General features: G+C 40.9%; 1 long non-coding RNA gene across 2 annotated transcripts in view; it reads right to left on the reverse strand.

Annotated features, from left to right (window-relative positions):
* LOC133386613 (uncharacterized) overlaps positions 1–24,906 on the reverse strand; it is a 43,059-nt gene that overhangs the window by 4,656 nt on the left and 13,497 nt on the right. The window contains exons 4-5 of one of the 2 annotated variants that reach the window (XR_009763212.1): positions 7,784–7,919; positions 6,399–6,707 (exon numbers count right to left, since the gene is read on the reverse strand). This is a non-coding gene — a long non-coding RNA (uncharacterized LOC133386613). Of the gene's footprint in view, positions 1–6,398; positions 6,708–7,783; positions 7,920–22,352; positions 24,025–24,906 lie in introns of those variants that run through there. The other variant, XR_009763213.1, reaches the window with a different exon arrangement.

Genomic DNA, 24,906 nt, shown 5'->3' on the forward strand with positions numbered 1-24,906 from the left:
CTGCTCATAGTTCAGTCTCGCAGTATCAAAACTAGAAATCTGGCATGAGCTTTTTAGGATGGGTATAAAATGAAAGTGTGATCAAGCCTGGATGAAGCCTGAAGCCTTTTCCCCATGTAGCTCTAGTTCCTAGAAGGTGATTTCCCTCACTCAGTAGCTCAGCTTCATACACTGGGCTTTAGCTCATAAACAGCCTCTCTGCCTTCTTCCTGGGAGTTTAACATTGCTCCCTTCATTGCAAATCTTGATATTTTGCTCCCATTATGAAAAATGGAAATGGACTGCCTTCAAGTCAATTCCGACTTATGGCGATCCTATGAATAGGGTTTTCATGGTAAGCGGCATTCAGAGGTGGTTTACCATTGCCTTCCTCTGAGACTGAGAGGCAGTGACTGGCCCAAGGTCACCCAGTGAGCTTCATGGCTGTGTAGGGATTCAAACCCTGGTCTCCCAGGTTGCAGTCCAACACTCTAACCACTACAGCACACTGGAGCTGAGTAGCTCATACAGATTTGGCTCTGTGGCTGCTGCCCTGGAGTTGGAAAGTGTCCACCTTGAGCCAAGACTGACAGTGGCTCTTCTTGGAACTCTTTCCCATAGAGCCAAAAGTCCCACCAGAACTCTTCCCACCCCTACTCCCAGAGCAAGAGCAGCTAGGCAGCAATTCTCCCCACCTCATCATTTCAGTTTTCAGGAGACAGTAACTCTTGTGGTTTAATGGATCCGGGGGGGGGGGGAGACAGGTTTGGAGGTCAACTCCACCCCTTTTAGGAAACCAAACTTCTTTCATCCCTATCTTCCAGCATGCACAGCTGGCAGCACAAGACCACCATGGCATGTGCAGGTTGATGCCCACTACAATTCAGGGTGTAAGGAAGGAGGTGGGTGCCCCTACAGTTTAGGCATGTTGCCAAGTCTGTCCCCTGTGTTGTGCATGTATTAGGGATATAAGACATCATTTTCAGTTCTGCCCTGTATCTGTCGCATGCAACACAGTTTCCATTCTACTGCAATTCACCTTCCGCCACAAGCTGTTACCCGTCTCGCTGTCAGCTATGGCAAAATTACATAATTAATTATGTAAATTGCATTGTCATTATGCTATTCTACCCATTCAGGGCAACAGAAATGCAATGCAATTGGGGGGGGTGACACCCTTCCCTGGCTCTCCCTGTCAGGTTCCTACCTGCTCGTGGCTACTGCCTTTCACTAGGCACCACCAGGGACTCCACCAGTCCGGACTGTCCTTTTTTATGGTTTCTGTCTCCGCTCTAGCACAGATCTCAATAGATCCCCCTGCTAGGCAGCACCACCAGTCACGTTCTACAACCAATGTTCCCAGAGACCTTGCCTGAGTCTCTGTATCCGGTTACATTCGTGACTGCGTGCCTATGCTGTTCCCAACCCCCTTGTATCAATGCAGATAACTCATAACTCGGGGTTGCTCTGTATACTTATAATGTTATCTTCTCCTCTTCATCGCTGCCACCATTTGTTACTGTTTCCCTTCAGCCTTGGTTATTACCTTACCCTCCCTTCTGGTCTGTGAAACCCCAGCCAAGGATCAGGCCTTCGGTAAGCCAAAATAGTATTTATTAAATAACATTAATAACAAGATAACTTTGATAATGATCTACAAGCTTATGGTTTCATCTATTACTGTGATATTTGACTTATTACTAATCCAAACTCCACCTCCCTCTTTCTCCACACTCTCCTGACATACACCAACTCACACCCACCTCCAAACTCCACCAAAACAACCCACTCACGTCCACGCAGATTCAACTGTCATCCTTCCATTTATACTCTCAGCCATCCAAACACTCAGCCAATCATCCAGCATTCTACTGCTCATTTACTCCCCCCTCCTCTTTCATTCCACATACCATGTATCTTCTATACAAACAGCACTTACCATATATACATTAATACAGGAACATCACAGGGGGGTGTAACCCATTATGTATAATTTACAGACTGAAAGCAATAACAATAGTGAATACTGCTCATCTTCACTGGACTGGTTTCCATTCTGGACATGGACTGAATAAGTGAACATCAGCTATTTCCACTCCCGTTTCTGTTGGAGTTCTCCAACATCTCTGGTGTGTAGATGTGGACAGGACACTTGTCTGCTCCCTTCCCAGGCTGTGTGTGTGTGCATGTGGGGCACAGCCCTTGAGGAATGACAAAACCTCATTGTAGCCCTCAAGCAGTAGTACAGTAGAAAATTCAGAAGTGCAGGGTCCCCTACCCCACACACACTGCTGTTTTCACGGCAGGGTTGAGAATGAGATCCTTGTTAATGCCTTCTCCCACAACAACAGACACCCCTAAGAGCCAATATAAAAGAGGAGAATGTTAGCTACTATGAAGAGTCTTTTCAGCTGCTCTCACCTCCTTTCACTCTGATTGGCTCCAATCACCAGGAAAGGACAAGGAAGCATGTTAGAATACTCTTATCGGTGATCATCACACTCCCCTTTCATGCTGATTGGTTGTAGGATGCTGGAGATGTCGGGACCCTGCTCCCAAAAACGTAACACGTCTAAGACCCCCTGAGACCCTGGACAACTACATCCCTGCCCTCAAGACAAAAAAAGCACTTCTGCCTCTAAATCCGAACTGGCCCTATATATCTGAGGGGATCTCCCGAGTGTAAGGAACCCCCCACCCTGCAGATATGTCCTCTTCCAAGTCCTGTTTTGGCAACCTCCAGACAAAAATAAATAAATATGGAAAGTGATAAAATAGTATTGTAAATCAATCTGTTTAATTAATGTTAGAAACCTGTGGATTAGGATGAAACACACATGAAATTCCCAGATCTGCTTCTGGAGGGTAGGAGGGAAAACCCAGAACAGATTGGGGAGCACAGGGGTAGTAGTGGGAGAGATAATTGTTCTGTTACACAAGGAGAAATCCTTGTGCAGACAGAGCAATTGCCTGAGCACTACATTGAATCACTGACATAACTCAATTCACCTTAACAGATGTATTTATAGATAGAGATATATTTGCCAGAGTTGGATCTAATCTACCTGGGCCATATTTTTAGTATTAAACTGTGACTTATCTTGATGAAAGGGGTAAAAGGTCCAGACCACAGAAATTCTTCCACATCAAACTGCATTTTCTTCTTCTCTCTCTTTGTATCATCATCATCATCAATTCCGGTTGGAAAAATATATTTTCCTTGCAGAGGGTGGAGGGCTTTGGGGGGGTATCTTCTATTATTTTTGTACAGGGGGTTAAAAAAAGGTTTGATTTTGCAGTTTAGCATGTTGAGGCCTCGAAGTGCTCCCTGTCGGAGGGTGCTGATTACCCAGCTCCATTCATCAAAGTGTCACTTTTTTGACAACCGCTAATAAATATACTGCCAGAACCCCTCACACCTGGCAGCCATGGCACACTGCAACACGCCGCTAACCTAATTTGCTAATTGCTGCTTTCCCCATTAATTTTAGTCCTGTCTTGTTTGGTGTTGACATGGAGAAAAAGAAGGAAGATGGGAGAAAGCAAGAAAATATATGGAAGATGTATTTATTTTTGTTTGTTCTTTTACAGTTTGAAAACTTCTAGTTAAAAATAATTGCTCACTCCTGTGTCCAGGCTCAACCCCGGTTTTCACTGCCAAAGCTTGGCCTTTATGAAGAGAGTTCTTTTCCCCTCATCACTGATGCACCAGATTTGACTCACACATTCATGGTCAGAAGCAAATGCTTTTAAGACACAGGGCATAATGTCCAGGCAATGTAAAGCCCCAGCACAGCCCTGTCATCAGAATGGGGCAAATGGGTGCACCACCACCCCTAGAGCTGTGCTTTCCCCCCCCCTGTTTTTTTGGGGAAATTGTCTTTTTAAATTGTGGCATGATAGACAATGACAGCCTCCATTTAAAGGATGACAGCTTGTTTTAAGAACAGGAGCAACTTAAACATTCCGTGAATAAGGCAGGGTGAGTGCCCAACAAAAACCGCATCTAGAAAAGCGCTCAAAGGCTGCTCGCTTAAGACCTTCCTGCCTCAGGGTGGATTTTTCATTATCACAGTCACCTTATAATTACTTAAGCGATCCTGCAAAAAACAGTCTGTATAGTGACATGACCCTTGAAGAGTTAGATATTAGAAATTTGCATTATGGGCTAGAATTAGACTCAACTCCTTGGACTGTCCTGTATTCTGCTTCACAGTTTCAGTTTCAGTTGTGTTCTCTACCAAGCCATCAATAAAAAACATGTTTGTTTGCCTGCAGTAAAAAGTAAGAGTTTGTTTATTCTGCCGTTATTATGATGAGAAGGGCAGGATTGGTTGCTTATTGCTAAAGGGTGAAATAAAGAGATACCTTAAAAGTGACTTGAAAAAAATATCTACCCTAAATTCTCCTTTACTCTTTTAAAGCACTTACCATACTTACAATCGTAGTGGCTTTTTTCTTCTTCTTAAGACCTTGATGGCAAAGGATAAAAACAGCCCTAGATGAATAGAAACATTGCTGTGCACACTACAGTTAGCTAGCTGGCTGGCCACCTAGGCTGTAACTCAGGCCTAATTTCACCAATGTGTGCAGCTTAGCATGTGGTTATTTCATGGCTTCTGGGCAGAAAACTCAACCCAGCAACCAGTAAAAAAAAATCAATTGCTTTCCACAATTAGCTTCCAATCACGTAGTTCGTCCATTATATAGCAACTAGTTAAAAAGTTTTCCCTTGATTATCCAATAGGAAGAAAAATCTAAAGGTTAACGTGATCTTTACATAGCCTATTATGTAAGTTAACACGCTCTCTGGATGAAGGAAGTGCGAGGAGGAAGGTCACTGCCTTTCCTTTCCCCTGGCCTAGTTCTCACATCTTCTCCACCAGTGAGTAGGGAGGGGAAATTGGCTGGTGCTATGTGCCTCCCCACTGAGAGCCAGTGTGGTGTAGTGGTTAAGGTGTTGTACTATGACCTGGAGACCAGGGTTCGAATCCTCACACAGTCATGAAGCTCACTGGGTGACCTTGGGCCAGTCACTGCCTCTTAGCCTCAGAGGAAGACAATGGTAAACCACCTCTGAATACCACTTACCATGAAAACCCTATTCATAGGGTCGCCATAAGTCGGGAGCGACTTGAAGGCAGTCCATTTCCATTTCATGTGCCTCCCCCCAAAAATGCCCCACCTAGAAATGTGGCTGCTCCACCTGAAAAGGAAGGCTGGCTACAGGGCTGCCCCAGAACCTCGGATTAAAAAAATTAAGAACTGTGCTTATGCAACACTAAGGCTGCAATTCTAAACACTCTCACTATGATGGCCATGTGTGTTCCACTATCAAATAGAGGATAGTCCTCTATTTGATTGGGCATCAATGCACAATTCTCTATTTGAAGGCATCCTCTATTTGGAGAGCTGACTTGACCAAAGAAAACCAGGGGCCTTGAAGTTGCTCTTCAATAGTTAGAACCTGGTCAGCAGGCACATAGTTCACCTGATCACAGACTTTCACATTGTGAGATGCATTTAATTTCTATTTAAATTATAGTAATTGTTTCTACATTTGCACCTATACATGTAAATTAGCAGGCAGAAATATCGTGCAAGTATGTGTCATCTCTTTTGTCCTCTTTTTTGTGTGTTGATGGGTAAGTGGCCACCCCAGGAATAAGCCTAACTAAATATAGTGCGACTGAGTAGGCATGCATGGGATTGCCCTGCATGTTTAGTTTGTTTCTACAGAGCACATTCTGCAACTAAAACATCCTGTCAAATGGATGAGGATGCATTATGGAAGCTGGTGATGTCTGAAGTTAACCAAGCACAATGCATGCATTTTCCTCTCTTAAGTCTTGTTACTGGTAACAATTTCATTTTCATTTTATAGCTGAGGGCATTCAAGGCATCAAATGAAGCACCAAAAGAACATGACTATAGGCCAAGTGCTAAACTGGTCTAAATGTAAAATGCATCATACTTTTGGTGTATTTGGGGTGGGAGCGGGAAACAGTATGTAATGTGGTACTTCTCAATCCCTGAAAGTCAGAGCAATGCTTTCCAAACATTCCTTTTAATATTTAGCTCTGACTGCTGGCAAGACCCACTAACTTTTTTTTTTTGCTGAAGCAATAACATCCCTTCTTTCCCCTCAGCAAAAAAGAAAGAAAAGAATACCACATGCAAATCAGCCTTTAGTAATCTGTGTCAATTAACAGTAGTGATCCTATTATTTTACTAGAACATCATATAATAACCAGGCTGGGAAAGGCTAAGTTAAAATAAAACTTTATAATGTTGCAAAAACTATTAAAATCTGTTTCCTAAGTGTTTCTTTCCTATCTTTCAAACAACCCCATTCTGAGCATCAGCCTTTCCAGGACCAAGCCTATAGCAACTTCCCTTCTCCCTCATTTAAATCTCACCTGTGCAACGGTGGTGGCAACTGCAGATATAGCCTGGATTCCTGCTCTCAATAAGTCATTGCTGCAGTGGGTTTCTTGCTTTGGAGACCTGGCAGCCTGTACATGTTGAGTCAGCTTGAAGCTGCTGCCAGGACAGAAAAGGCCACAAACATCTGCTCTTCCTTATTATCTTGACCCTTGACACAAAGGGTAGCTGCTCCATCAGCTTCTCTTCTGAAGGCCACTGGGTCCTCCAAATGAAAACACACCAAAGAGGTTCAGGGCTCCTCAGCAGCCTTGCGGTAAGAGCCTTTTGTTCAAAGCTCAGAGCTGTTAATTAAAGACTGGTGATTAATGATTAAGCTCCATGTGTTTTCTAACTCAGGCTCAAAAAGTCCTACTGCTGCTGACTTTGCTTAAGGCTTCTGGGTTAAATTCTCCTGCACACACAGTTATTTATATACAAGTCCATCAGAACTGTGAAAGAGGAAGAGTCTCTTTTACATACATAGAGGAAAATCACCCTACACCAGCAAGTGTGGAGGTCATCTTTTCAAACAAAGTAAACAAGATGTCCAGCTGTCACAGCCACAGCTACAGCAAGACAAGTCATTATTCATAAACCGTTTACACACCAGATCTTCTGGCTGTAATCTGTGAGGCTTAAATGGTGAAAGAAAATGTGTTCCAGTCTTTTGGGAAGGGTGCGTGGAAGAAGTAATGATGGTGGGTCATCAGTTCACAGATATAGTTGACCGTGACATGCACCTAATCATGACTGCCCTGTAACATTTCCAAGTCTTGCTCTACTGGAATATATTACAAGTTAAGCAATTTCAATTGCTTAACTTAAAATAAATGATCACTATTAAAAGGAGATAAGGGGGAACAAACTAGAGAGTTCAGCTTTCTTTGGTCTATTTGATGTTTGCAGATTCCTAATTTTGTCAATACAAATACAATACAAATCCTGTACTTCTAAAAGCGCTAGGACAGGGATAGTGAATGTGGACTCCAAAGGCTGTAGACTACAGCATCCATCAGCCCCATCCACCATAGTCAATGGTCAGGAATGATGGGAGTTGAGTCCACAATATCTGAAGAGCAGCACATCGGCTATTCCTGCCCTAGAATTCTGGCCTATACATAAGAGAATTGATTACTACTAGATTCAATACAAATAAAAGTGTTTCTTCAGTGCATAATTAACATTTGGAATTCATTGCCATAAGATATTGTGCTGGTAGTTAGCTTAAATGTTTTTTTTTTAAATAAGGATTAGGGGAAAATATGTCTGTCAGTAGCTATGAGTTACGGTGACTCAAAATTGAATCTCCTTGTTCCAAAGCACTATATTTCTGGTTTTCATATCCTAGGGAGAGACAACAGGGTGTGATCTTCTTTACCTGGTGCCTTTGTGAGCTTCTCAGGAACATCTGGCTGGCCATTGCTGGAGACAGGAGTGCTGGAATAGACTGCTGCCAGAGTGCTTCCATTTTGTCTCTATGCCTCTATTTTGTCTGTCAGGTTGGCCAGAGCTATCTGCAAAAGGCAATTGTGCGTGGTTGTCAGGACTAGAGATGCATAAGGAATTCAGGGCGGCTGCTTTCTAGAATAAACTCGCCTGATCCACAGCTGCCAAATTGCTTTGTGGATCAGAATGTGGTCTGCTTCAGAAGCTGACCCTCTGCTGAATTCTACACGATAGTCCAAGGACTCCATCTTAACTTTAGCTGCTTGGGTGCAGGTGTACAGCTCCAAAGTGTAGCAGTTACCTCACAGATTGAAATGGGGCTAGAAGTGTCCCTGTGAGGAAGGTGTATGATATGGACCATTCCCCACAGAGGCAGTCCTCATCATGTCCCTAACATCTAGAGAGCCACAGAAGACCAATACTCTAGACCAGGGAGTAGGCAATCTGTGGCTTTCTAGATGTTGCTAGACTTCAGCTCCCATCATTCCAGGCTATTGTCCATGCTTGATAGGACCAATCAGAGTCGGAGTCCAACAACAGTATCTAGAGGGCCACAGATAGCCAATACTCTAAACCAGGGATGGGCAAACTCAAGTCCCTTTTCCCAAGAGTTAATTCTCTGCTTTCATCAGCTGGTGAACAATGCCTTTCTGGGTTTTTTCCTCTGGGACGATGATAATGTATGTAGGCCCTAGAGATTCTTTGCTTACAATATCTACAATTTGGACACAACTGGAAATTAAAATGGTATCCTGAATTCATCACTAATCTAGTCCAACTTTGCCTTGAAAAGCATCTCTTTCCATTGCTTTGACAACACATGATACGGGGTTTGTCTCATCAAAATGTCATCATGTCTAAACAGACATGTGTGCATGAATCACAGTGAAAATGAGTAATGATCACAATTATGGGCCATATAACAGTCCAATAAAATCTAATTAAAATGATCCACATCCCATCTGCCAACAGCATGTAAGCAAAACCAGTCATTTGGGAAGAAGGGGGAGAAAGTAAATATTGTCACAGTTGTTTTTAAAATATTTCATCATAAAAATGTTGTTTGCATTTTATAGTTACCCCTGGAACTATGCCCCCAAAGATTCCTGGTGAATACTGTAGATCATGTACACCACAAACTGCATGAAAAATGGATTCTGTTCTCTGGTAAAGACTGGACTACAAGACCGTAGTTAGGAGAACTCAAGCTCTATGTATTAGACCAGGGGTGGGGAACTGTCAAGGACTACATTCCCTCAGGGATAATCAGTCTGAGGATGCATGCTGGCAGCAGGCAGGCTAGAGCCAGTAGTGGATGATATCAAAAGAAGTGGTGGAAGGGGTCAGAGCCAAACTCGCAGGATTCTCACCCCACACAGGAAGACTGTGTTTGGAGGCGGGCACTTCTGCGAGATGACCACAGCTGTTGGTGCCAGGAGATGCAGCGTCAAGACTCCCCGGCTCCTCCTCCTGCTCTGCTGCTCCTCCCATTGAATCCATGGCATCCCTGGTACCGAGTAGCATCCTGCTATGGGGGCAAGATGGGGTGAAAGCTGGGGACTCCATTGCCACATCCCTAATGTCCTGAATCAAGGGGACTGGGTCCTCCTCTTCCCTTCCAGTTGGCTCCAGCTCATTCGCCCCCTCTGCCTCCTCCTCCTTCTCTTCCCCTTCCCTCATTTATCAAACACTGCCACCCCAGTCCAGACCCTGACAGAACTGCAGGCCTCATGACATCAGGTCTCACCTACGTGGTTGCTAAGCATGATAACATAACAGCAACCCACATGGTCAGAAGAGTTTAGCTCTCCTTCAGGCATTCTCCAGAACACCCATGCGTTGAAACTGTGTTGAGGGGAGGGGCATGCACACAAGTCCCTGTCTACAATCTTCTGGCATGCACAGGCTCCTCACAGATCATTGAGCATTGAACCTGCCTGATAAAACAGTGTTCTCAGTCATGCAAAAGCTTCTAAGTATGTTCAGATGAATAAGGCCGCTTCAGACCTTCATGCTCAATGCACAATGGTCTGAGAACAGCCCTCATGTGTGGGGACAATGTGGCAGAACTTATGTGTATCCTGGTTACTTTTGCACACTTTTCACCCTTGTGTTATTCAGGCAAATTCCTAAAGTGGACTTTTATGTTATATGCATGGAAGCTACTGTAAGAGCAACCAAAACCTTGATGGTAAGGAATGATGTTTTCTTAATCTTGTTCTCATTAAAAAAGGCAGTACCAATTAGCTGCCACTTATATCTCCTTACAGCAAGGGCACATCTAAAAGGAGTCTCAGGTTTAAGAATATAAAAAGAGCCCCGCTGGATCAGGGCAATAGCCCAACTAATCCAGCATCCTGTTCTCACAGTGGCCAAGCATCCGCCAGGACTTAGACTCCAGTGTTATAGCAGGTGAATCAAGCGAGATATCCAGAGCACAGCCTTGTCCCAATTTCTTGGATGAGTTTCAGTTGGTACAGCTTGAGGACGTTGACAAGGTGCTTGGACAGGTTCGTGCAACCACTTCTGTGCTGGATCCTTGCCCTTCTTGGCTGATGAAAGCTAGCAGGGATGGAACAGCCGGCTGGGCCAAGGAAGTGATTAATGCTTCTCTGCGAGAGGGGGTGGTCCCCGGCTGGCTGAAAGAGGCAGTAGTGAGACCACTCCTGAAGAAACCCTCCCTGGACCCAGAAAATCTTAATAACTATAGGACGGTAGCAAATGTTCCATTCCTGGGCAAGGTCCTTGAACGAGTGGTTGTGGGCCAGCTCCAGACACTCTTGGATGAGACCGATTATCTGGATCCATTTCAGTCGGGTTTCAGGCCTGGTTTTGGCATGGAAACAGCTTTGGTCACCCTGTATGATGACCTTTGTCGGGAGAGAGACAGCGGGAGTGTGACTCTGTTGATTCTTCTTGATCTCTCAGCGGCTTTCAATACTATCGACCATGGTATCCTTCTGGGAAGACTGGCTGAGTTGGGAGTGGGAGGGACTGCATGGCGGTGGTTCCACTCCTACTTGGCAGGTCGGCTCCAGAAGGTGGTGCTTGGGGAACATTACTCGGCACCCTGGACTCTCCAGTATGGGGTTCTGCAGGGGTCAGTTCTGTTCCCCATGCTGTTCAACATCTACATGAAACCGTTGGGTGCAGTCATCCGGAGCTTTGGAGTGCGTTGCCATCAGTACACTGATGACACACAGCTCTATTTCTTCTTTTCTTCATCTTCAGGTGAGGCTGTCAGTGTGCTGAACCAGTGCCTGGCTGCAACAATGGACTGGATGAGGGCTAATAAACTGAGGCTCAATCCAGACAAGACTGAGATGCTGTTAGTGGGTGGTTTTTCTGACCGGATAGTGGATGTCCAACCTGCCCTGGATGGGGTTGCACTCCCCCTGAAGGAGCAGGTTCGCAGCTTGGGGGTTCTCCTTGAACCATCTCTGTCACTTGAGGCTCAGGTAGCCTCAGTAGCACGAAGTGCATTCTACCAACTTCAGTTGGTGGCCCAGCTGCACCCCTCTCTGGACAGGGAGAACCTGGCTTCAGCTGTCCATCTAAATTAGATTACTGCAATGCACTCTACGTGGGGCTGCCTTTGAAGACGGTTCAGAAACTGCAGCTTGTGCAAAATGCAGCAGCCAGATTGGTAACAGGGACCAGATGGTTCGAACATATAAAACCGATTCTGGCCTGCTTGCATTGGCTGCCTATATGTTTCCGAGCTCTATTCAAGGTGCTGGTTTTAACCTATAAAGCCTTACACGGCTTGGGACCACAATACCTGATGGAACGCCTCTCCTGATACAAACCCACCCGTACACTACACTCAACATCTAAGGCCCTCCTCTGGGTGCCTACTCTGAGGGAAGCTTGGAGGGCGGCAACAAGGGGGAGGGCCTTCTCAGTGGTGGCCCCCAAATTATGGAATGATCTGCCTGACCAGGTGCGTCTGGCGCCATCACTGTTATCTTTTCAGCGCCAGGTCAAGACTTTCCTCTTCTCCTAGGCATTTTAGCATGTGTCTTTGAAATTTTTAAAAAAATTTTAAATTGTGTTTTAAATTGTTTTTTAAAGATGTGCTTTAAATTTGTATATTTGTTTTTAATGTTTTTAGTTACTGTAAACCACCCAGAGAGCTTCAGCTATGGGGTGGTATACAAATACAATAAATAAATAAATAAATACATAAACCAGGTGCCCATAGGAAGCCCACAAGCAGGACCTTAGCACAGCAGCCCTCTCTCTACTTGCGATTCCCAGCAGCCAGGGATGGGCAAGAAATTTGATTCAGTTCACATTTAAAGCTAAATCCGCACTTTCCAAAACAACTTGAATACTGAAACACAGCCATCCTTCAAAATTTGTACCTGTCTGAATTTTACAATATAGTTCTTCAACCAAACAATGTTTACAAAAATGCATATATTTGGGAAAAGAAGGCATAAAAATAAATATACTTGTGAAAATAACATAAAAATGCATTACATTAGGAGAAATTGCTTGCAAAAATGTGTATCTTAGTCAAAACTGCATACAAGGATGTGTTTAGGAGCAGAAATTCTCACTAAAATGCTGGAGAATTTTCATGGGAATATTTTTTTTAAAAAAGTAACAAATTGCTGCATAAATGTGGAGAACCGAATTTAAGATTGGAAAAGTGAGAAACAGAGAGAACCAAAATTGTCAGATCCTCCCAACCATAGCTGGTATTTTCTTTTAAAGTTCCTATTTTTAAAATTGCCTCAACCACATGTTGAGCTGATGCATATAAAAAAAAAAACTGCAAAGAGACAATCTGTTAGGAGGTAGTAGTTTAGAGCAGCTTCCACATGGTGTACATATTGTGTACATGCACAAAAGGAAAAGCTCTTGGCACATGTTCAGAGGAACCCATCCTGAGATTCCAAGATTTTTGACAGCAGAACTTGGCGAATAAATTCAATATTTTTGAATAAATTCAGTCATGTTCCAATTGAAACAGCATTTTGTAACACACATAAGGGAGATGATTTACTATATTGTGACACGACAGTATATGGAATACACCAATACTTCCAACTTTTATTTAATAAGCTTTGTTTAGTCACATTTCTAGCTTGCAACTCTTAGTTCTTTCAATCCTGGCTTTAACTTTCCTTCAGAGCTTCTTGTCATCAATGTGACAGTCACATTGTATACAAGATATTATGCTGAGATCCAAACCAATTCCTTTAGACATGTTGATTATAAAAATAAAAAAACAGCCCCCAGGATGCATGGATGCATGGCAACTGCTCTTGAAATTGAGAGAGTGATTTGATTGTAAGTTGTCTCAAAGTGCCTTGGTATGAGATGATGGTGTATAAATATTGTTATAAAAATAAAATAAAAATGGCACAAGAGTCAACTGTTAGGAACATACAACTCTCTCTTATACCAGGTCACACTATTTCTTCATCTAGCCCAATATTACATACTCTGACTGGCAGCAGCTCTTCAGGGTCTTGGGCAGAGGTTTTCACATCACTGGTTGCCTCACCTAGAAAGAAAGAAAGAAAGAAAGAAAGAAAGAAAGAAAGAAAGAAAGAAAGAAAGAAAGAAAGAAAGAAAGAAAGAAAGAAAGAATATTGTAGCAGAGCTGGGAAAGGCTCAGAAGAGGGCATCCAAAATGGTCAAACTGATGGAACTCCCCTATGAGGAAAAGTTACAATATTTGGGCCTTTTTAGTTTAGAAAAAAAGGGAAGTAATGGGAAACATGACAGAGGTGTACAAGATTATGCACTGTGCATAGAAAATGGATAGAGAAAAGCATTTCTCCCTCTCTCATGACGCTAGAATTTGGGTACCTCCAGTGAAGCTGAACGTTAGAAGGCTCAGGACAGACAAATGAATGCACTTCTTCACACAGCGCATAGTTCAACTATGGAATTCATTCCCACAAGAGGTAGTGATAGCCTCCAACTTGGATGGCTTTAAAAGAGGTTTAGACAAATCTCTGGAAGATGAGGCTATCGGTGGCTACTAGCCACTGTGGCTATGTTCTGCCTCCACTGCAGGAATGTTAATACTCATCCTTGCTCATGTATGGACTACTAGGACAACCCTTAAAAATCAGTGGGCAATTCCACCAATGAGATGCAAAGGAAGTCTTTCCCTACTGACACTCTTCCCAAACTACTCAGGACGAAGTTAGAGATGAGCAAATGAAACAATAATCTTCTGAATAAGTATTACAATAAAACAGAAAGGGAAAATACATATTATAAAACATCACCCCCAGGAAACAGAAATCACAGAAGTTATTAACAATCTGTCAGAGACTCTGTAGTTCCCCATACTACCGACCCAGAGTTTTGTTAGTAATAAAGGCAGCTTCTTAATGTTTCCTGCTCTCAAATGCATAATTTACTACTCCCAAAGACGAGGCGTGGAGGGATGGGGGTGGGGATTGCATTTTCATAAAAGACTATGAAGTTGTCCAATTTCCCAGACCTGCAGGACGACAGCATCTGAGTGCTGTATGGTAGAAGTCTGTTTATGCATTATGAATACATAGAGACTTTGCAATTCAAAGTGACAGAGCCTGGCTTTTGCATTGCCTGGCATTACTAGATTATATTGCAGCAACTACAAAATCGCTGGAGACTGAGTAAGCATGCCCTGGGATATATAGTGGAAAAATCACCTGTCCAAGACCTAATGGCCTTATCCCAAGACATGCTGTGCCAGCTAATAAATACTTCAGATGAGGCTTATGATGTTTCCACTGCCTTAGCTTGAAAACACAAACCAAAAAGTTATACTGCAATTGCAGTCAATATGTGGGGGACCCTATACATTGCCAGTGAGGTAGAATTATAGCTTTCTATCCCATTGTCTTATATAAACTCTTAATGCTACGGGACAGGATTGCAGGATTTGGCTGTCCCCCTTCCCCCAGGTCCCAAACCAATGTAGCCAGGATTACCTAAATGTAATGGTGCACTACTCTGCATGGATCTAAAAAAAGTGAGACCCGAAGCAAACGTTCACACAAAATCATCACTTGGTAAAAAGTCAGATTCAGACTATTTCTAGTCTTCAACTTGTTCATCGAATATATGTTCTCTAGACAACAGACAGCAGCTGGAGCAATCTCCTGTGCATTTCTGGGCAGCTCGCCCAGTAGCCTCACTGAGTCCTTTGTCCCAGATGAGAGATTTGCATGCCTTCCCCCGCCCCCACAGGCCCAGCCACCCAGCTGCCACAGTTTCAGCTGTTGCCGCTGGCCTACCCTACCACTGGCCAGCCACTGAGCCACTCACAGGCTGAGCCAATCCCCACCTGCCATCTACTATGGAGCAGCCAGTGGTGGCCATTACCCAGCACTCTAAGAACTCCACCACTGCTTTGCTGCTACAGTGGTATTTGTATATAGCTCTCCAGCTACAACTGGACTACCTTACTGTCAGTGACCTGACATCAGGTGATTGACACGTTTAAAGTAAGTCACCATAACTGCCAGTCAGCTCTTACAGCAGCCTCCTTTGAAGGCATGTTATTGGCACTTGGAGCTGATTGGCAGTTACCAGGAACCCTGCGAAGTCTGTGTGGAGGACACAGCTTGGATTCAAACTGCTTTCACCAAATGGAGGCATTAACACAGTTCAAGAACACATTCTAGCCAGGCAAAAGCACTCAAGAAGAGCAATGAGGGGCATTGTCTGAGGTGAAGGGCAATGGCCTGGGGAGAATCCTGGGGGCCAGATAGAGAGTCGTGAAGGGCCAAATTCAGCCTACTCCTGCTTTAAAATTATTATTATATTAAAAGACTTGGATGGTTTTGTGTATTTTTTCTCACCGTCATATTACATTATGGAATTTTATGTTTTAAGAGTGCATAAATAAATTATAGAATACAACAGATCTATGGCATGAAGACATTCTGGGCTCTGCATTTCATGGTATACATTCAACCCAACAAGACTACAGGAGGTGATCTGGTGGAAAAGGTTTGTACCTCAAATATTATGCATCTATGGGCATGGATATTGGTGGCAATTCTTTCAAGACACATATTTAAATGTATATATTCTCTCAAAATACATCCATTTTTATTTATTTATTTATTTAAATATTCAAAAGCCACTCTTTCACAGAAAATATAACAAGCAGGATACAACGCACAGACAAAAATACATCAGTACATAAATTTAAAAAATCAGTATCAATAAAAACTGGTGGTTTAAAAAAAGGATGTTCCAAAGGTCTGTCTGAACAATAGTTTTTTAATGAAGTCTAAAATATTTATTTATTTAAACTTTGTGAGAACTGTGTTGCAACTTTTGAGAACTGTGCTGGCCTTATAGGCCCTTTCCAACTCTATAATTCTATAAACTTTCAGAGAAGTGCAAAAATCCAGCAGATAGCTAAGTTCTGATCTGCACTTCTGAAAGGTATTGATCAGTTTTTTTCATATAGGGATTTGCCAAGATCAAATTCCTCCATTATCCCGCTTTGTAAATATAATGAGCTGTGTTTAGATTTGAACTCTAGCCCTCCTTGAACCCCTGATCTGTGTTGGTTTCCAGAGCATGTAGAAAAGTGCATGATCCATGCTCAAGGTACCAGAGTCAAGATAAAATTAATTTATATTACATCTCCCATTGCAGATTTATTCTGTTTTTGGATTTTGCTCAGATTCCATTAAGAACTCAATCTACTTATATATTTCATATTCCCAAGCAGACACATTAGTATTGATATTGCTGTGGGTTATATCAGCACAAACATGCCTGTCTTGATGTCACATCAATACTAATAGGACTTTTCATGTTGGCCACTATTCTATGGGAATTTTCAGACGCTATTGTGTATATAACATAAATATTTATGTACATGTATTTCCTGATGTACGTACATGCACACAGAGACAGCTAGACCTAGTTAATCAGAGTCAGTTGCAAACTTCATTGCTTGTAGATATAGATATATATACATGATATTAACATATCAATAGTGTATACATGCTGAGAGAGTGATTACCCTTTACATCTTCAGGACACCAAGATATGCCAAGGATACATTAACACTCCAGTTAAAATATTCTCTCTATTTTGGTGTCTCTCTTTTCTCTGTTTCTTTTTTTTTTCCCACTCTCCTCTTTCTTATACATTCAAATTTTCTTTTGTTTTCTTTCTTTTTGGTCCCTTTTTCTTTGTTATCTTTCACATCTTCCCCTCTCCCCTTCTTGGTTCCATTCATCTTCTTCACATCTTCCTCCTCTATTCTTCATGCATTTCCCCCCATCCCCCACTTTTCCCTCCCCTCCACCTCTCTCTCTCTCTCTCTCTCTCTCTCTCTCTCTCGCTCTCAAGCTTGTTTCGCTTGAAAATCTCTACCTTGTGGTTGTGTACTGCTGACTTCACATTTGCTGTGTGTGAACTTCACATCTGTGAATGCATGACAGGAAAGATTAATAACCCCATGTTCCCCTCTTTTCGTCGACTGTGGGGCCTATCTAATGAATGAATAAATAAATAAACAAACAAACCCAGAGTTTTTCAAAATCCCCAAAAATAGAGGCCCAGAGCCTGGGAGAAAACATTTTGCTGAACCTATTTATTAAGAAAGGGGAAGGCTTTGTTTTGTTCTAAAAAAAACAACAAAACAACTTCTAATGATGGTAGTCGGCATTTTTCCTCTCAACATTTTATAAAAAAGAAGAAAAGTTGGAAGCCAAGGAATTAGGGCTCTTTTTTCAGGCCGACCCAAACAAAGAGTTTCTATACAAATGCAATGACTGGAAATATGCATAAAGTAGTTAGGAAATCAATGTTACAAAATGGATGTCAATGTCATCAGGTTATTGATGGTCTTCTATGGGTTAATTCTGTTCCGGAGCCATTTATTATTTTAAAAGAGACCGTTTGTTTCATATTAGAAGCAAAGGACAAAACCACAGTATTTTTATTTTAATCTTGGATCTCACCAAGGCCAGGACAGGGTCACAGATGACCATCAAGCTAATGTTGCAGCAGTACAGTGAAATGTGTAGCTTGGCCTAAAATCAGGTTTCTGTTCAATTGGCTCCTAACAAGAATGCAAAGCGAATATATAGTCTTCAGTATATATTTCTGTTCTAAACTCTCTCCCACACTTATTGGATATTTTTAATTATGGATGCTTTGATGAGATTGTTTATTGTGTGTTTTAATTATGCATGGATTTTATCTGGCTGGTTGAAACCCTGCAGGAACATTCCGTACCACAACATTTTGTTGCAGGTCCCACTTTTGACAACTTAATATTCAGGATCATAAAGAGATACAAAAAAAATAATAGAGAGCTCTGTCCTTCATTCCTTCCTAACAAAAACTCATTTAAATTGAATCTGTTTTCTTAAATGAAATCCACAATGTAATCTGTGAAATCAGTGTCTTATGCACTCTTTGTAAAGCATATGATTGATGAGTGAAATGTTTCCTGTATAATATTCTGGAAGTATAGAACGATATATTTCCTTGCAGGAGAGCTGTGAGAAGGCAGAGCTGGCTCTCACAAACTCCACACAAGCACTCCAGTGCAGGATGCACAGCCAATGAAGCCATAGCAATCCAATAGGCAGTCACTGTGTCTGTCACTTGCATAAAATCAGCAGCAGAGATGCAGATCTTTTTAGTAACAGGCATTGGTGCCATCTTCCTTGGGAACCAAAACTCCCAAGAGATCCTGCTGAAACTATACAGAAGATTTATCAGGGCACAGTTCCATCAGGACAGTTCAGAAGGGTTTGTGTTATTTTTTTTTCCTGCATAAAATGTGTTCTAAGAATGTGGGCCAAGGTTTTGGTGTGGCAAAGAAATCATCAGCCTTTGAGTCACTGGACAGTTATAGTGCTCTTAGGATCCATGCTTATTATAATCTACTGACAGAAAAAGGGTTCCACCTCACATACAACAGCAGACTTTGTACCCTTTGAGCCCCAGCAAATACAAATACTATGTTATATAAAAACAAATAATGCAACTTGCAAAACTGCTTGTTTGTCATTCATTTGAGATGTTTGCATGCTTCATTCCGAAACTGGTATCGGGCCTTTTTCAGAATGTGATTCCCTTTTCCTTTTGGCAAAGGATGATTCATAACTAGGATAGTTATGAGCATGTAGGAGGCGAGTGGAGGGAAAACAGCAAAGGAACATAATTGAATGCCATGAGAGAGAGACCCAGTTTCATTGTCCATTCCTGGCTTCACAAGGCATAGTTTATGAAGCCAGAAATGACAGTCGAAGCTCCTTCCCCTTGTGTGCTACATCCAGCTTGAAGATCCTGGCTTGTTTTAAACTAGAATTCCATGTTGTGTCCATTAAATTCTGGTTTAATGTTGGTTTGATAACCAGGAAAATAAGTCAGGATCAAGACATAATGGGGATAATATAAAACCAGGATCTCTGGGACGAAGATAGCACATGAGTGGAGGAGTGAGGTCCTGACGCTCATTTCCAGCCTCATAAGCCATGGTTTAAAAAGCCATGAATGTACATCTGAATTGAGCCAGTCAAGATACATCCACACATTTAAAGCACTGTTACACCATTTTAACAGTAATTGCTTCCCCCGAAGAATCCTGAGAAGTGTAGTTTGTGAAGGGTACTGAGAGTTGCTAGAAGACCCCCATTTCCCTCACAGAGCTACAGTTCCCAGAATTCCCTGGGAAGAAGGATTGATTGTTAAACCACTCTGGAAATTGTAGTTCTTTGAGCAGAATAGGGGTCTCCTAACAACTTTCAGCACCCTTAACAAAGTACAGCTCCCAGGGAAACCAAGATTGTTAAAAGTGTTGTGACAGTGCTTTAAATACATGGTGTGGCTACAGCCTCAGTCTGTTCCCTTAATATTGTGTCTAAGTGTACAGATAGTAGCAGGACAGCAATCTCAACAACTGTGAGGGCTAGAAATGACAAGTAAACTCTTCAGATATCTGAATTATGAATCATGATATCCAGATATCTGAATTATGATGAATTATGAATCTGAATTATGAATGCCAGCACAAAATTTGATGCCAATACCAATCGTGTGTGTGTATGTGTGTGTGCCATGAACCTTCACAACCATTTCAAAAATTACATAGTGTCAAATAACTTTTAAATGTACTCCTACACTTACCAAAAAATGTTGGAAGGTGGCAGAAGGAAGAGCTAGTGTGTTCATCTCCACTGACCCTTCTCATGTGTTTACTTAGCTATAAATATAAAGCCTGAAGAGGGCTTTTGCAGTGTTGTACCTTTGACTTATATAAACTTCAATATAAAGAAACCTAGTTGCAGGAGATGGTAAAACTGGCCCATAAGATAACCCTACCTATCAATTATTACTGTTATGAGTGGGGTCTACAACAACATGCTGCAGTGTATCTATGGATGGGAGAAATCTGATTTGGTTCATATTTAAAGCAGAATTTATCACATTTGCACTTTCAGAAACAATATTAGAACCAAAGTACACCCATCCTTCAAAATTTGCACATCCAAATTTGTACCCAATGTTTACAAAAATGCACAGATTTGGGGAAAATGCATAAAAATGAATATATTAGTGAACATACCAAAATGCATTATATTAGGAAAATTGCTTTCAAAAATGTTTCATTAGTCAAAACTGCATACAAAAATAAGTTTAGCAGAAGAAATTTGCACTAAAATGCTGAAGAATTTTCACAAGGATTTTTTTTAAAAAAAGAGCAAATTGCACCAATAATGTAGAGAACTGGATTTAAGATTAGAAAAATGAGAAACTGCGAGAACTGAAATTGACAGATCTTTCCATCTCTAAGTGTATCCTCCCTCCTCAAAGGAGTGCTCCTCTTCAAGCTAGTGTGGTGTAGCAGTTAAGAGTGTTGAACTAAGACCTGGCAGACCAGGGTTCAAATCCCCACTCAGCCATGAAGCTTCCTGAATGACCATGGCTCAGTCACTTTACATCAATCCATCACAGGATTGTTAGGGAGATAAAATGGGGAGGAGAAGAACCATGTATGCCATCTTGAGCCCCTTAGTTGAAAGGTGGAATATACATGTAATAACACATAATAAATAAAATTAAAAAGTCATAACCTCCAAGCAGGGTACTCCTCCCCCTCCTTCCATTTTTCTTTTCTTGTTCTGTGGCTATTGAGCTCTTTTTTTTTTTTTTTGAGGGCTCTTTTTTTGGAAGGAGTGGTACCCCCTTAGATCTTTGTTTTGTTTTGTTATACTTCTGCAAATCTTAAGGTTCATCCAAGCGTATCGATCCTTCCCTCTTGTTTCTCAATAGTGCCATTTTGGCTACATTCCTGGCAGCACTCACCACCTGAGTTCACGATAATGACAGCATTTATATAAAGAAGAAGTAACCAGCATGGTGCCTTCCAGATGTTGTTGGACTACAATGCCCATCATCCTTGACCATGGGCCATGCTGGCTGGGGCTGATGGGAGTGGAGGGCACCACATTGGCTACCCCACTATAGAGGTCTATTCAAAGCATTTCACATGCATTATCCCAGTAATTCCTGCAACAACCTGTAAGGTAGGCTAATGTTGATATCCCTATACTGCAGACAGCAAAGAGGGTGAGATGGAGGCTTGCCTAAGGTTGTCTTGTGAGTATATGACAGAGAGGGGATTTGAATTGGGGGAATTGCTTATTAACTTTTCAGCCAGCGTCACTATACTACACCAGCTCTCTGCTCATTTTCTGCATAGCTAAAGCTCACAGCCTCACCTATAGTAACTCGCAGGCAACTCCCAATCACATCAGAATGCACTGATTTTACTAATCAGTACTAATGTTAACACCCTCTAACAAATTGCTTTAAACAACCACCACCTCATTCCACTTTAGTATGCAATGACATGGAGCATTTCCTTTTATTTGCTTACCATCAATTTCTAGTTCATCTACCACTGTCTAGTACCAATAGCAGGAGCTCACTTGTTTACTGTTGAACAAAGCATATTTTCTTTAAATAGCGCTTAAAGGCGATTAGATGCACTTTCAGTAAAAAGGTTTTAAAATGGTTTATATGCAACTCTGCTTTCTCCTTCAATCTGAGCTTTTATTTCAATTAAACATGCTTTACAATGGCTAAAGGAGCAAACCCTGCACATTTATAAAAATGAGCCTCTTTGCATATTCACATACAGTTCTTCTGAAAAGCCAAGTGGATGTAACACTTCATGAGCTTTGTTCCAATACACATGTAGCTACTAAAATGTTTTTAAATATAAACTTATATGTAAAGCCAGATACCTGGACCTTTGATATATTTTTCCCAATAGGAAATACTTACTCATATACAACATCCATTCAAAACATGCAAGCTCCATTGAACATTACACTGTAACTTTTGATGCAAGAAACTGACACTTCTCCCCAGAAACTATGTTGGCATTCTTAAAATGAAAATATTTTCTGTTTTAAAATATGCACAAAATTACAGAAGAAAATAGTTTGTAAATAATCAATGAGTAATTAAATTTACTTCTAAACTGCCCCTAAGTACAGAAGGGAGGGGGGGAGTAGCTAGTACAGAATAGCACAAAGGTGCTGCCTGTATAATTAGTTATCTAGCAGCAGCAAAGCTCCTTTTATATGGATTGATTTCCCCCCCTCTTTTTTGGAGATTGCATCTCGCACATCTAAAATGAAAATGTTTTTTATGGAACACTCAGATGCCTTTGATAATACTACAGGCTAGAGATCCCAAATAGATATTTAATTTAGATTGAACAAGACACTTGCTATGGCAAATAAATAGCAGTTTATTAATGAAAAGTCTCTTCACTAATGCTTAATGACCACTGAATCTGGCATTTCTATTAATCTGAAATAAATGTGTTTAATAATCAATCGGCATTTGTTTATCATGTGATAATGGTCTTATTAAATGAGAATTAAATGCCTATTAGAGAATGTTAACTTAAAGCATCGCCACATCTTCTGAATGAGGCTACAATAATTAATTCTCTTGCTGCTTAAAAGAGAGTAGCAGATTTCATTGTTACAGTATCATAATGTACATTAGAAAACCCATCATGGAGAACTTTGAACTTGTGAACACAAAAGGAGAAATATAAAATGTTTCTAAGAGCCAATTAAAATGAATACTCAGCTTTTTAATTCTAACATTCAAAGGATTTGGCTGGATTTTCATAACTTTACATTTTTAAGTAAAAATAATTTGATCCTCTGGGGGCTTATTAGCCAGTAAGGAAACAGTGCTCAGAGTTTCCCTTTATTAACATCAGAGATATTTGAACAATGCAATATATTGTACTTGTGAAAATCAGAAAGAAAGCATTTAAAGAGAGAGAGAGAGAACTCACCATTTAAATTTAAATAATTGCAAGAGAGAATTCACCATTTAAAGTTTAAAGCACACATATCCCCCTTCTAGAAGACACTAGCTCAATTGTTTTAAAAAAAACTATACCATAATAACCCCTCCCTCCATTTTTCCATATTTGCCATCTCATTAAATCTAATAAACGTTAAGTTCCTGATTCCAGAATGTGTACTCGGAGTAAATTCCACTCACTTCAGTGGGACTCACTTAAGTACAAGCGTGCATTTGGATTACAAGCCACATTTTCCTGCTACATTTCAAGAAACCAACAATAATTTTTAATAAATGTAAAAATCATTTTTTAAAAAACCAAACACTTATTATGAAGGAGGGAAATGACCAGATGAAACCAGTATATAATATCCTGCAAGATCCTTTATAAATGAACTAGCATTTTCAACAGCCAAAGGATATCCCTCATATCAGAAGAGATTTTTAGGAAATGATTTGGTTCAGCAGAAAGAGAAAACAGAAGGTCAAAAAGGAGAGAGAGTGTTTTTCAGAGTATAATGTAAACTCCCCTCAGTATATAGAGTGCAGCCATATTACTCTAGAGAAGAAAAACTACAGAAGAAAATGGGTGTCTCATTACAACTGAGAGCAGCAGACAATTTGGGTTGTTGTTTTTCTCTCAGTACACAAGCCATGGGTTTGCATTCTACACAAGCAATAACAAACTAGATTTCAACAGTACAAATAAATTATATATGTAAATGGCAAAACAATTTCATCCACACTAGATTGAAACAGCTGACAATTTTTGACAAAAGAAAAAGTATCAAAATGATTGTCTTGTCTTCTCTTCCTTCTCCTCTCCTATATTTTCTGGAATACATAACGGGAAGAAATTAAAACCTCCACACTTTTAAAACTGCAATTTGATGTGCAGTGAGTGCACCATAACAAGCTTGCATCATGCACAAATATACTGATGTATGCTCTGCTAGTTTTCAGTGATTTATTTACTTATTTGGCCCTATATTCTATCCTGTTTAGATCGTATAATACTAGAAATGGGTGAGTAACATTCAAAAGATTATCAGTGGGTTTTTTCTGCACTTAGACTGTTTTTTTTCTAATTAGTTTTACATTTGCACCAGTATCCTAACATAAGACAACCAGTAAATTACAGTAATCAAACTTTAATACATATTAGATGGTCATAGTGTATGGATTTTGAAAATACAAATCTAGTTTTCCTCCATCACAAGAGAAAGAGAAAGAAACATATCAGGCTTCCATTAGCCCATTAAGTCACAAAAAGATCTGAACAGTGCTTTTGTACCAAATTAACCGAACTATCTTCATTTCAAATGCATCTTCCAAATGAGCTACAGAATGATGGTTTAACTGTGGAAAATTTAATAATAAAAACTTTCATCAGAGCTAAATTCGATCTACTTCTCCAACTATTGACTCAGAACTATTAATACCTTAATATATCTGCACGGTTTCTATTAACAATATAGGTTATCCAACTTACTTCACAAAATTTACATTTCACAACTCAATTAGGTAGTAGATGTTATTCTAGGAGAGGGAGCCAATTGTTTTACTTCATTGAAACCTTTGTATTTATCCCAAATTTCATCTCTGTATTTTTATATCCTCTTCATACTTCTCTAAGTCTGTGTAAATAAGGATTCCATTTATATCCACTTCTCATTATCATGTGTGTGTGTGTGTGTGCTTTTAAAAGTATTGGCA

Source organism: Rhineura floridana, chromosome 6, assembly GCF_030035675.1.
Source record: "Rhineura floridana isolate rRhiFlo1 chromosome 6, rRhiFlo1.hap2, whole genome shotgun sequence".
Classification (NCBI taxonomy): Eukaryota; Metazoa; Chordata; class Lepidosauria; order Squamata; family Rhineuridae; genus Rhineura; species Rhineura floridana.